This window comes from Physeter macrocephalus, chromosome 16 (assembly GCF_002837175.3).
Source record: "Physeter macrocephalus isolate SW-GA chromosome 16, ASM283717v5, whole genome shotgun sequence".
NCBI lineage: Eukaryota > Metazoa > Chordata > Mammalia > Artiodactyla > Physeteridae > Physeter > Physeter macrocephalus.
The window spans coordinates 79,480,173-79,492,908 of record NC_041229.1 but is presented as its reverse complement, the minus strand read 5'-3'; positions in this window follow the sequence as shown (position 1 = coordinate 79,492,908).

Here is a 12,736-nt window from a genome sequence, read left to right as displayed (position 1 = left end):
GTGGCCCCTATGTTCACACCCTGTATGTCTGGGACCTTTGTCTTGCATCTAACAAATGCAATATAGCAAATATTTTACAATGTGATGGGATGATGTCACTCCTGTGATTTATGATTATTACTATGGGTGTGTGTGTGTACATATATATCCATCTTACTATCACACATGAGAGAGGCTTTTTGACTTTTCTCCCTTCTTGGTGTAAAGAAGTAAACTGCCATGTTGTCAGCTGTGTGTAGAGAGAGCCAGGTGGTGAGAAATTACAATTCTAAGAGTTGAGAGCAGCCTCCGGCAAACAGCCAACAACAGCAACAACAAAAATGTGAACCTCAGCCCTACAACTCCAAAGAGATGGATTCTGCCAACAACCTGAAAGAGTTTGGAAGTGGATCTTTTCCCATTCATGCCCCTGACGAGGCCATGGCTTGGCCAACACCTTGATTGCATCCCTGCGAGAACCTGAACAATGAACTCAGCTAAGCCATGCTTGGACTCCTGACTCATGGAACTGCAAGATGATTAATACGTGTTCTTTCACATTAACTGGATTTGTGGTGATTTGTTACACAGCATTAGAAAACTAATTCAGGCCCCGAATATCAATTTGCATTTTACTTATTCACATGGGCAAATGGTGGTTCACATAATTCCAGTAGATAACCTGCTGGATGAAAGAGAATTTACTTTACCAGCGTAATTTTCTTGGTCATTTGACTTGAATTTACAATGAGTTTCTTTAAGCCAAGGAAAACTGGCTTGAATGTTTTAAATAGGGAGAGAGACACCTTTTTAATGACTTGATATATGAATGTAATAATTCCATATCTTCACTTAATCTTATAATATGGTCTCTAAAAACTGTGTCTCTCTCAAAAGTGCTTTAAAAGCTATACTATGTGAAAAGTCTACTATTTATGAGCTTTGGGAAAAACAAGAACACCTCTTTCCTGTTTTAAAAATGCTAACTTTTGTTAAATACGTTCTATATGAAGTTATATAGGGAATGAATATATTTTGACATTCTATAATTATGATATGAAAAATTTCTACAATTTGTGAATCAATTCATGGGGGTAGAGGACTCCTAATACCTTTATTTAAAAAAAAAATTATAAGGACTTTCCCTGGTGGTGCAGTGGTTAAGAATCCGCCTGCCAATGCAGGGGACACAGGTTCGATCCCTGGTCCTGGAAGATCCCACATGCCGCAGAGCAGCTAAGCTCGTGAGCCACAACGACTGAGCCTGTGTGCCACAATGACTGAAGCCTGTGCACCTAGAGCCCTTGCTCTACAACAAGAGAAGCCACCGCATTGAGAATCCCACACAATACTACGAAGAGTAGCCCCTACTCACCGCAACTAGAGAAAACCTTTGCACAGCAACGAAGACCCAACACAGCCAAAAATAAATAAATTAATTAATTAATTAATTTTAAAAATTATAGGGAAGAAGTTCTTGTCTTGGGAATGCTCTTTGCACAGCTGTAAAGATGTCAGGTTTCTCATAGGGGAACCATGTTGTGGATCTCATAGAGATGCTGAAGGTGTTTGGGGAAGGGTTTTGGGAGGAATGGGAGGGGGCATAAGTAGTCATGTGTTGATAAAAGCAAAGAAATTAAACAGCCAAGAGAGAAAGGCTTTAAAGGGTACATATATAAGTTTTCTTGTTTTTGTCCCTCTAGTTTCATGTCAAGTTCTACCTACTTTTTTCCAGAGTGTCTTTTTGCCCATGATCTGGAATCTAGAGCCTCCTATCTATCAAACTGTCTTGATCTACCACTTACCCTTCTCTTCCTTGGATTATCAACATTTTTTTTCTATTGATTCTTCCCCTTCGGTACATATTCTCACTGCTCCATAATTATCTTTCATCTTCTAAAAATCTTTTTCCAGAAATTATTTCTATCTATATACTTCTAGTTTCAATCAAAGTTTCCATTATTCCCTGTTTGAATCTTTCTCTGAAAACTCTTCCTGTTCTCTCCACTTTCCAATCCATGCTCTTCTCTGCTAAAAGAGTGATCTAACACAGAAAGGGGAGTTCAGTGACTCCCCTTCACCTTCAGGCTAAAACCAATTCCCGTAGAGTCCCGTAGAGTGTCCCGTAGAGTCCTTTGTGCCTGATCATTTGTCTATTCCACAGTCTTCTCTTCAGAGTTTGTGTTCTAGGCATCTGTGTTCTTACCTCATCTTGCCTGTCAAACTGTACATTCCTTGAGAATAGGACCTGAGCCTGGTGAGAAATGCTTATGAAAAGAATAAATGACTCAAATTCTGAATCTAACTTTGACATGGCAACAAGAGGTTAATATGATTTACATAGCCAGTGAATCATGACAGTCGATCATGACACAGATGTGGAATTTATGTTCAAAATAACGACTCCAAGACTTCAACAAAGCACTATCTGTGCTTGCTCTGTAGAATCTACCTCTCTTGGCTTCTGGGAGCACAGAAGGTCTAAAAGAGAAGTGTCCCTTTTTTGTATTTTCATGTTTTCCTTAGGGTCTAAGTAAGTTCTCTTCTAATTAGAGAGGACATAAATCAATAATATTTGCACTCAGAGAAAGAGACTGTCTTGAGTCTTCACTAAATAAACGAAGAGATAGATCAGGCATGCCTGAAAAGCTGAATACGGGGACCTAAAAAACTCAGTGCAATATGTAAGCTCCACAGTTAGTCAAAACAGACTCTCATGTGGCAGCTGCTTTTCATTATCTACTGCAATCTCTGAAGCTTATTTTTTTGTTTTTATTCCCTCCGGATCATAATCTTCTCTGTTGGCCTCGAATGTACAGAATTTCATAGTCTGGAAGGGTTAGACATTGACCACAGACACTATAATCAGTTCTTTGAGCACTAGATGTAGGGGTGCTTAGAAACTTCTGGAGACACTATGCTTGTTGTTGGGGTGTTTTGGGATGATGCAGCTGGAAGATACCCTAGAGATTTGATAAACATAGAGCTTGTATGTTCTCCTAGAGAACATTTTACATTCTTTTGGGGGCAATATTGAAGGGCATGAGCTCCAGAACCAGACTAACCAGGTCCAAATTTGTGCTCTCCCACTCAGGTTGTGTGATCCAGAACAAGGATAAGCTACTTACACTCTCTGAACTTTGCTTCCCTGATTGGAAAATGGAATGGAAGAGTTCCTACATTACAGGTTTATTATGAAGATTAAATAAGATAATTTATATAAATCATTCAGTACCTGGTAACTATTGAATATATGTTAGCTATTTTGATTATTATTAAACATTTTATGGATGAAGGAACAGAAGCATAAGCAGTTTAAATAAGTTGCTTGAGCTAGACAATTGGCAAAGAAGTTAGAAAAAGAGTTTGGATTCAGATCTTCTTAACACTGAGCCCTTTTCATATTCACTTCACCATGCAGCTTAACACAGAAACATCCCATGACATATTCAACCATACGTTTTTCAATTCCTTGTTGTGATAAACCCAGGTTCAGGTTCTTTATACCTGTTTTTCTCCCTTATGAGAAGCTGGGGGTAGGGTGGGAAGGATAGCATGGGAGTGACCTAGAGAAGGCAAACTCATCACTCTTTCCTTGGTTTCTTGTGGCTGAGCCCTTTCAGTTGGTTAGTGAAAGAGCCAGAGGACACCCTATTCACTGGGGTAGAAGCAGAGGGACTAATAAAAATATTTTGTAATTGGTTTGACATGGGCAGAAAACCATCAGGGTGAATACAGTGGCTAGTCCCAGATCAAGAAGATCCTGGAGGTTCCTTGCTATGCCAAGTTTGTGTCTCTTAGTTGCTGGATAGTGGGGAGGTCTGTGGGCTGGCTTAGGGCGGAGTCTCTTCCAGCCCAAGGGAAGTATATCTATATTTTAACTATGATGCAACCATGCAGTAGCATGCCAACTGAAGGTCAGCCCTGGAGGTGTATGCCTTTCATCCTGGTCATTGGTTTGGCTTCCAATCCTGGATACTTTAGTGCATTTATTTAAAGACGAATTTTAAGGGGAGTTATACTGTTTCTTGGCAAGTGAAAATTTCAAATCCAGAGTCAAGTCTGATTCCATAGCCTGAGTCCTATGTTATACTACCTCAATCTCAGGATAATAAAATTCATCAGCTTTATAGTGGAGAAAAGACATACATGACCGATAGTGACAGAGCTAGAACTTGAACTCAGAACTTCTCACTTTTCATCCAGAGCCCTCTCATCACATCGCATTAGTCTCTCTAATCAATATCAAAACAACATTAGTCTTCTCTGTAAAACTTTTTCCCCCTCAGTATTTTTGCTCTCTGGTTGGGAAGACTCTGATAAGGGAGTTCCTAATGCTCTTTAAATCCTATCAAGCATATACAATGATCAAATATCAACATGCTCAAAGACTCAAAACTTTCTAAGGTGTCTTATACACAGCTAGATTATTTTTAACACAAGAAGAGACTCCTGTTCAATCCAGCCTATCAAGCTAACTATATTTGCTCAAATCAGATAAAAGTACAATTTATTTTTCAATTCTGTATGATATTAATAACATGTTATTTTGAAACTCGGAACTTAATTACAACTTCTCCCATATCAAGATGAACAACCAGTATGTTTGTGAAACATATTGACTTAGCCCACCACCTTGCTATACATGATGAAACGGTACTCTCTAAGTCCCTTTTTTCCAAAGGAAAGGGAGAAAATTGAGAGTTGAACAAATGGGTCAGAAAAGTATCTGCCCTGGGCAAATGTGGTTCCATGTTTGTTTATTCTTTCCTGTTTTGTTCAAGAATTTTAATTAATTTAATTTTTAGTTTATCCAATTTCCTGACTTCTGATTGCCACCATAGGTTTCTGAGGAATGAAAATTACTTATGACAGTCATACCACTAGAAATGACATTGAAATGGTCTATAAGTCCTTTTAGAGACAAATTTAAGTTCAATAATCTGGACAACTGTATAGGGTTTCCATAAATAAGACAGTTTTTTAATATTTTCTCTCATTTAATTTGTATATTTCCAAAAAGTTATCTTTATCCAACAGTTCAAATTTTGCTACACTTCTCCTCCCACTCAGGTATAAGTTGAATTCATATTTCCCTAGCAGGTCATGTGTCATAGTAACTAAAATAATAGATTTTTCACTCATTTCTCCATGTATTTACTTAGTCTGTATCTCAGTTTCTTGTAGGGTTGTCCTTGTGTCAATTTCATAAGTTTTTTGTGATTTTAGATGAGTCCATGTAAATTACTTAGAAAACTGAGTGACATTCATTAGTTATTAATAAATTTTACTTTTTAGAATATATTTCAGGTCTAGTTTATGCAAAGAAGGAAGAGTACCCTTAGGTCTCCCTTCAGCCAATGGCAGGGATGGATCTCTGCACTTATCTGGGGGGCATCCTTGGGTCTCTGATTCTAAAATTAACCCTGAGTTGCCACTTCTGGTTGTGCACATTTTGCACTGCACTACCTAGGAAGCACAATTCACGTATACCTGAGTCTTAAAGCAGCTTCTGTTTAGAAGACACAGGTAACCAGACCTGGCAACCCTAGAGTTCCCTCCTAATTGATGAGCAAGTTGGAAAATGCCATAGAGTTTTCAGTTTCTCCATTTCAGTTCTCTTCTTTTCTGTCCTCTCAAGCTATGTTCTCCATCTTGCTGTTTCTATTTGCAGTTCCATTGACTCCTATTTGGTTTTTTATCACTCTGGACTTTTAGATTGATACTAGTTTGGCCTATGTGCTTATTTTGCATTAAACTCTACCTTTCAAAATCCAAGTGGGAAAGCATTTCTTAAACAACACTTAAAAAAGCACAAACTAAGGAAGAAAATGGATTGATTTGACTAAATCAAAATTTAGACTTCTCATTAATGGAGGATCCTACAAGGTTACCAGATGACTGGTATACTGGTAAGGGAATAATATTTGAATATAATAGAGAATCACTAGAAAAAGATAAAAATCACAGAAGAGAGTATAATATATGAATAAACAAATCAAAAAAGGGAAATCAAACTCAACATAAGTTTATGATGAGATACTCATATTTATAGTAATCTGAGAAATAATATGAATTAAAACAATAACTTTACAACCATCAACTTAACAAAAATGTAAAATTGGATTATGCCAGGTGTTCCTGAGCTTGTGAGGAACGCACATGCACTGCTTGTGAATGTTTAACCAGTTGTAGCCTTTCTGGATAGTAATTTGGCATGGCTTAGTGAAATGAGTTATGGTACCTCTTATAAACAAATATTCCTACTCCCATATGTATATGCTAGAGAAACTCTCCCAAAGGTCCATAAGACAGGTGAGAAGGAGTTCATCAGAGCATTGTTTAGGGAACTTGGGAATTGGGGTGACCTGGATGTCCATTACTGAACATATGGTTAAATAAAATGCAATGGATACAATTGCAAAAATGGAGTACGATGCAGCAATGAGAAGGAATTAACTAGATTGATAACAACAACATGGACAGATTAAGGGGGAAAAGTCCTGAGTTTAAAAAAAAAAGAGGGATCATTGAAACAAGAGCTAGAGGCTAGTAGTTTTGTATAAATTAAAACATAAATACACTTTTAAAAATGTTATACTTTCAGGGATATATACATACCCAAAAGCACATTAAACACTGTAGAATGGGTTCACCCTAAAGGAAGGGGGTACTAAGGAAATGACATTGGGGTGGGGATGAAGGAGAGTATAATAAAAAAATGAATACAATTAAATAAAATAAGAAAGGGACCTTATTGAGATAATTGAGAATGACATGCAAAGAAGTGAGGAGTGTGAGTTATTCGATTCTCCATACCTGCTGTCCAAGAAATGAAATTGTCTGAGAAACCTACTGGGACATTTTGCCCAGAATTATTTAATTGTGAGACTGTGCTCCACTTTGAGCCTTGCCACCAGAATTTCTTAGGAGTTCATTCTCTTAGAGGCTTACATTTCTCCTATGCTAACGGATATGCTTTTTTTTTTCCCCAAAATGTGTAGAACATCTATTAATGTTAATAAGAGTTGAGGATGTAATTGAGATGAACCAATAGATATCTGGTAAAATACTGACAAAGTCCATCATCACATGCTATATACTATTTCTTCCCAAACAAAAATGCTTCAAGATGCTTATTTACCAATGTTGCTCAAAAACTCTGGCTGATATAAACTATATGATGTTTGTATAAGGTTACTCGATTGAACAAGTAAAGAAACATACACCTAATGTACTAGCTTTATATATATATATATGTGTGTGTGTGTATATATATATATATCTCCTGCATCTTTTGAATGTGTGTGGAACAGAGGCAAAGCAATTCGTATTAGTCTGAAAATAGACATGAATGTATTAAATAATTTAAAAGACAGTTGAAATATAGAATAGAAAAATAAATTTGCGCTCTTCACTGAGCCTTACAAGGCCTGCTGTTCCAGAGAATTAAGTGATGAGTTGTGTATTACAAGATGAAACACGTGCTAAATTTATGGATGATCCCTCACCACGTTCTGGAGATGTTGGAAACTATGGGGAGACTTTCAAGACAACCCTATATTATGGAAAGAAATCTGGACTAAGATCGCAAGGATTTGCCTTAGATTACCCATGTTGCTTCTTTCTAACACTTTGAGAAATCACATGATATTCCTAAACTTAATTTATTCATCTGTAAAATAGTGGATAAATATTCTTAGTTGCAAATGATCATGGTATTCTACTGACGTAACAAATATGAAAGAGCTTAGCAAATTTCAGCTATTGCAATATAAGAAAACTAGTAGCAATCATGATTGTTTACATTCTCCTGAACATGTCACCTCACCTCCTTTGAAGGTGAAAAACAAAACCAAACAAAAGTTAAGAATGGAAGAAGCTACTTTGAAAATAAGAAAAAAGCAGGTAAGATTCTGAAGAAATTTGCATCCATTGAGAAGTTGAGGAGAAAAATTATATCAGCCCAAGAATTTAGCACCAATCTCCATCAATTTCTTCCCAGTGTTCAGCTTTGGGCAGACAAACACTGCAAGTTGAGGCTCACTTTCAAGCCCTGTAAGTTTGAGGTCTTCAGCCAAACCAGAGTTGACATCTTTCATCTCAAAAGGTGAATACTGACTAGAGGGCAGACAGCAGAAGCAAGAACTACAATTCTGCAGCCCGTGGAACAAAAAACACATTCACAGAAAGATAGACAAAATGAAAAGGCAGAGGACTTTGTACCAGATGAAGGAACAAGATAAAACCCCAGAAAAACAACTAAATGAAATGGAGATAGGCAAACTTCCAGAAAAAGAATTCAGAATAATGATAGTGAAGATGATCCAGGACCTCGGAAAAAGAATGGAGGCAAAGATCGAGAAGATGCAAGAAATGTTTAACAAAGATCTAGAAGAATTAAAGAACAAACACCAGGAGGAATTAAAGAACAAATAAACAGAGATGAACAATACAATAACTGAAATGAAAAATACACTAGAAGGGATCAACAGCAGAATAACTGAGGCAGAAGAATGGATAAGTGACCTGGAAGACAGAATGGTGGAATTCACTGCCATGGAACAGAATAAAGAAAAAAGAATGAAAAGAAATGAAGATAGCCTAAGAGACCTCTGGGACAATTATTAAATGCAACAACATTCATGTTATAGGGGTCACAGAAGGAGAAGAGAGAAAGTACCCAAAAAAATATTTGAAGAGATTATAGTTGAAAACTTCCCTAACTTGGGAAAGGAAATAGCTACCCAAGTCTAGGAAGCACAGAGAGTACCAGGCAGGAAAAACCCAAGGAGAAACACGCCAAGACACATAGTAATCAAACTGACAAAAATTAAAGACAAAGAAAAATTATTGAAAGCAACAAGGGAAAAATGACAAATAACATACAAGGGAACTCCCATAAGGATAACAGCTGATTTCTCAGCAGAAACTCTACAAACCAGAAGGGAGTGGCACGGTATATTTAAAGTGATGAAAGGTAAGAACCTACAACCAAGATTACCCTACCTAGCAAGGATCACATTCAGATTCAAGGGAGAGATCAAAAGCTTTACAGACAAGCAAAAGCTAAGAGAATTCAGCACAATGAAACCAGTTCTATGACAAATGTGAAAGGAACTTCTCTAAGTGAGAAACACAAGAGAAGAAAAGGAACTACAAAAACAAACCCATACAATTAAGAAAATAGTAATAGGAACATACATATCAATAATTACCTTAAACATGAATGGATTAAATATTCCAACCAAAAGACATAGGCTCACTGAATGGATACAAAAACAAGACCCACATATATACTGTCTACAAGAGACCCACTTCAGACCTAGGGACACACAGACTGAAAGTGAGGGGATGGAAAAAGATATTCCATGCAAATGGAAATCAAAAGAAAGCTGGAGTAGCAATACTCATATCAGATAAAATAGATTTTAAAATAAAGAATGTTACCAGGGATAAGGAAGCACACTACCTAATGATCAACGGATCAATCCAAGAAGAATATATAACAATTATAAATATATATGTACCCAAAATAGGAGCACCTCAATACATAAGACAACTGCTAACAGTTATAAAAGAGGAAATCGACAGTGACACAGTAATAGTGGGGGACTTTAACACCTCACTTACACCAATGGACAGATCGTCCAGACAGAAAATTAATCAGGAAACACAAGCTTTAAATGACACAATACACCAGATACATTTAATTGATATTTATAGGACATTCCATCCAAAAACAGCAGATTACACTTTCTTCTCAAGTGCACATAGAACATGCTTCAGCACAGATCACATCTTGGGTCACAAATCAAGCCTTGGTAAATTTAAGAAAATTGAAATCATATCAAGCATCATTTCTGACCACAGTGCTATGAGATTAGAAATCTATTACAGGGAAAAACATGTATAAAGCACAAACACATGGAGGCTAAACAATACATTACTAAATAACTAAGACATCACTGAAGAAATAAAGAGGAAATCAAAAAATACCTAGAGAAAAATGACAATGAAAACAGGATGATCCAAAACCTATGGGATGCAGCAAAAGCAGTTCTAAGAGGGAAGCTTATAACAATAAAAGCCTACCTCAAGGAACAAGAAAAATCTCAAATAAACAATCTAACTTTACACCTAAAGGAAATAGAGAAAGAAGAACAAACAAAACCCAAAGTTAGTAGAAGGAAAGAAATCATAAAGAGCAGAGCAGAAATAAATGAAACAGAAACAAAGAAAACAGTAACAAAGATCAATAAAACTAAAAGCTAGTTCTTTGAGAAGATAAACAAAATTGATAAACCATTAGCCAGACTCATCAAGAAAAAGAGGGAGAGGACTCAAATCTTTAAAATTATAAATGAAAAAGGAGAAGTTACAATGGACACCACAGAAATACAAACCATTATAAGAGACTACTACAAGCAACTCTATGCCAATAAAATGGACAACCTGGAAGAAACGGACAAATTCTTAGAAAGGTATAAACTTCCAAGACTGAACCAAGAAGAAATAGAAAATATGAACAGACCAATCATAAGTACTGAAATTGAAACTGTGATTAAAAATCTTCCAACAAACAAAAGTCTGGGACCAGATGGCTTCAGAGGTGAATTCTATCAAACATTTAGAGAAGAGCTAACACCCTTCCTTCTCAAACTCATTCTATGAGGCCACCATCACCCTGCTAACAAAACCAGACAAATATACTACAAAAAAAGAAAATTCCAGACCAATATCACTGATGATTATAGATGCAAAAGTCCTCAACAAACTACTAGCAAACAGAATCCAACAACACATTAAAAGGATCATACACCATGATCAAGTGGGATTTATCCCAGGGATGCAAGGATTCTTCAATATACAACAATCATTCAATGAGATACACCATATAAACAAATTGAAGGATAAAAATCATATGATCATCTCAGTAGATGCAGAAAAAACTTTTGACAAAATTCAACACTGATTCATGATAAAAACTCTCCAGAAAGTGGGCAGAGAGGGAAACTACCTCAACATAATAAAGACCATATATGACAAACCCACAGCAAACATAATTCTCAATGGTGAAAAATTGATAGCATTTCCTCTAAGATCAGAAAAAAGACAAGGATATCTACTCTCGCCACTATTATTCAACATAGTTTTGGAAGTTCTAGCCACAGAAATCAGAGAAGAAAAAGAAATAAAAGGAATACAAGTTGGAAAAGAAGAAGTAAAAGTGTCACGGTTTGCAGATGACATGATACTATACATAGAGAATCCTAAAGATGCCACCAGAAAACTACTAGAGCTCATCAATGAATTTGGTAAAGTTGCAGGATACAAAATTAATGCACAGAAATCTCTTGCAGTCCTATACACTAACAACAAAAGATCCAAAAGAGAAATTAAGGAAACAATATCATTCACCATTGCAACAAAAAGAATAAAATACCTAGGAATAAACCTACCTAGGGAGACAAAGACATGTATGCAGAAAACCAGAAGACACTGATGAAAGAAATAAAAGATGATACCAACAGATGGAGATATACCATGTTCTTGGATTGGAAGAATCAATATTGTGAAAATGACTATACTACCCAAAGCAATCTACAGATTCAGTGCAATCCCTATCAAATTACCAATGGCATTTTTTACAGAACTAGAACAAAAAATCTTACAATTTGCATGGAGACACCAAACACCTCGAATATCTAAAGCAATCTTGAGGGAAGAAAACAGAGCTGGAGGAATCAGACTCCCTGACTTCAGACTATACTACAAAGCTACAGTAATCAAGACAATATGGTACTGCCACAAAAACAGAAATATAGATCAGTGGAACAGAATAGAAAGTCCAGAGATAAACCCACGCACCTATGGTCAACTAATCTAAGATAAAGGAGGCAAGGATATACAATGGAGAAAAGACAGTCTTTTCAATAAGTGGTGCTGAGAAAACTGTACAGCTACATGTAAAAGAATGAAAGTAAAACATTCCCTAACACGATACACAAAAATAAACTCAAAATGGATTAGAGACCTAAATGTAAGACTGGGCAGTATAAAACTCTTAGAGGAAAACATAGGACGAACACACTTTGCCATAAATCGCAGCAAGATCTTTTTTGATCCATCTCCTACAGTAATGGATATAAAAACAAAAATAAACAAATGGGACCTAATGAAACTTAAAAGCTTTTGCAAAGCACAGGAAACTACAAACAAGAGAATAAAACAACCCTCAGAATGGGAGAAAATATTTGCAAACGAATCAATGGACAAAGGATTAATCTCTAAAATAAACAAATAGCTCAAGCAGCTCAATATTAAAAAAACAAACAACCCAATCAAAAAATGGGTAGAAGACCTAAATAGACATTTCCCCAAAGAAGACCTACAGATGGCCAAGAAGCACATGAAAAGCTGCTCAACATCCCTAATTATTAGAGAAATGCAATCAAAACTACAATGAGGTATCACCTCACACCAGTTAGAATGGACATCATCAGAAAATCTACAAACAACAAATGGTGGAGTGGGTGTGGAGAAAAGGGAACCCTCTTGAACTGTTGGTGGGAATGTAAATTGATACAGCCACTATGGAAAACAGTATGGAGGTTCCTTAAAATACTAAAAATAGAATTACCATATGACCCAGCAATCCCACCACTGGGCATATATCCAAAGAAAACCATAATTCAAAAAGACACATGCACCCCAGTGTTCACTGTAGCACTATTTACAATAACCAGGTCATGGA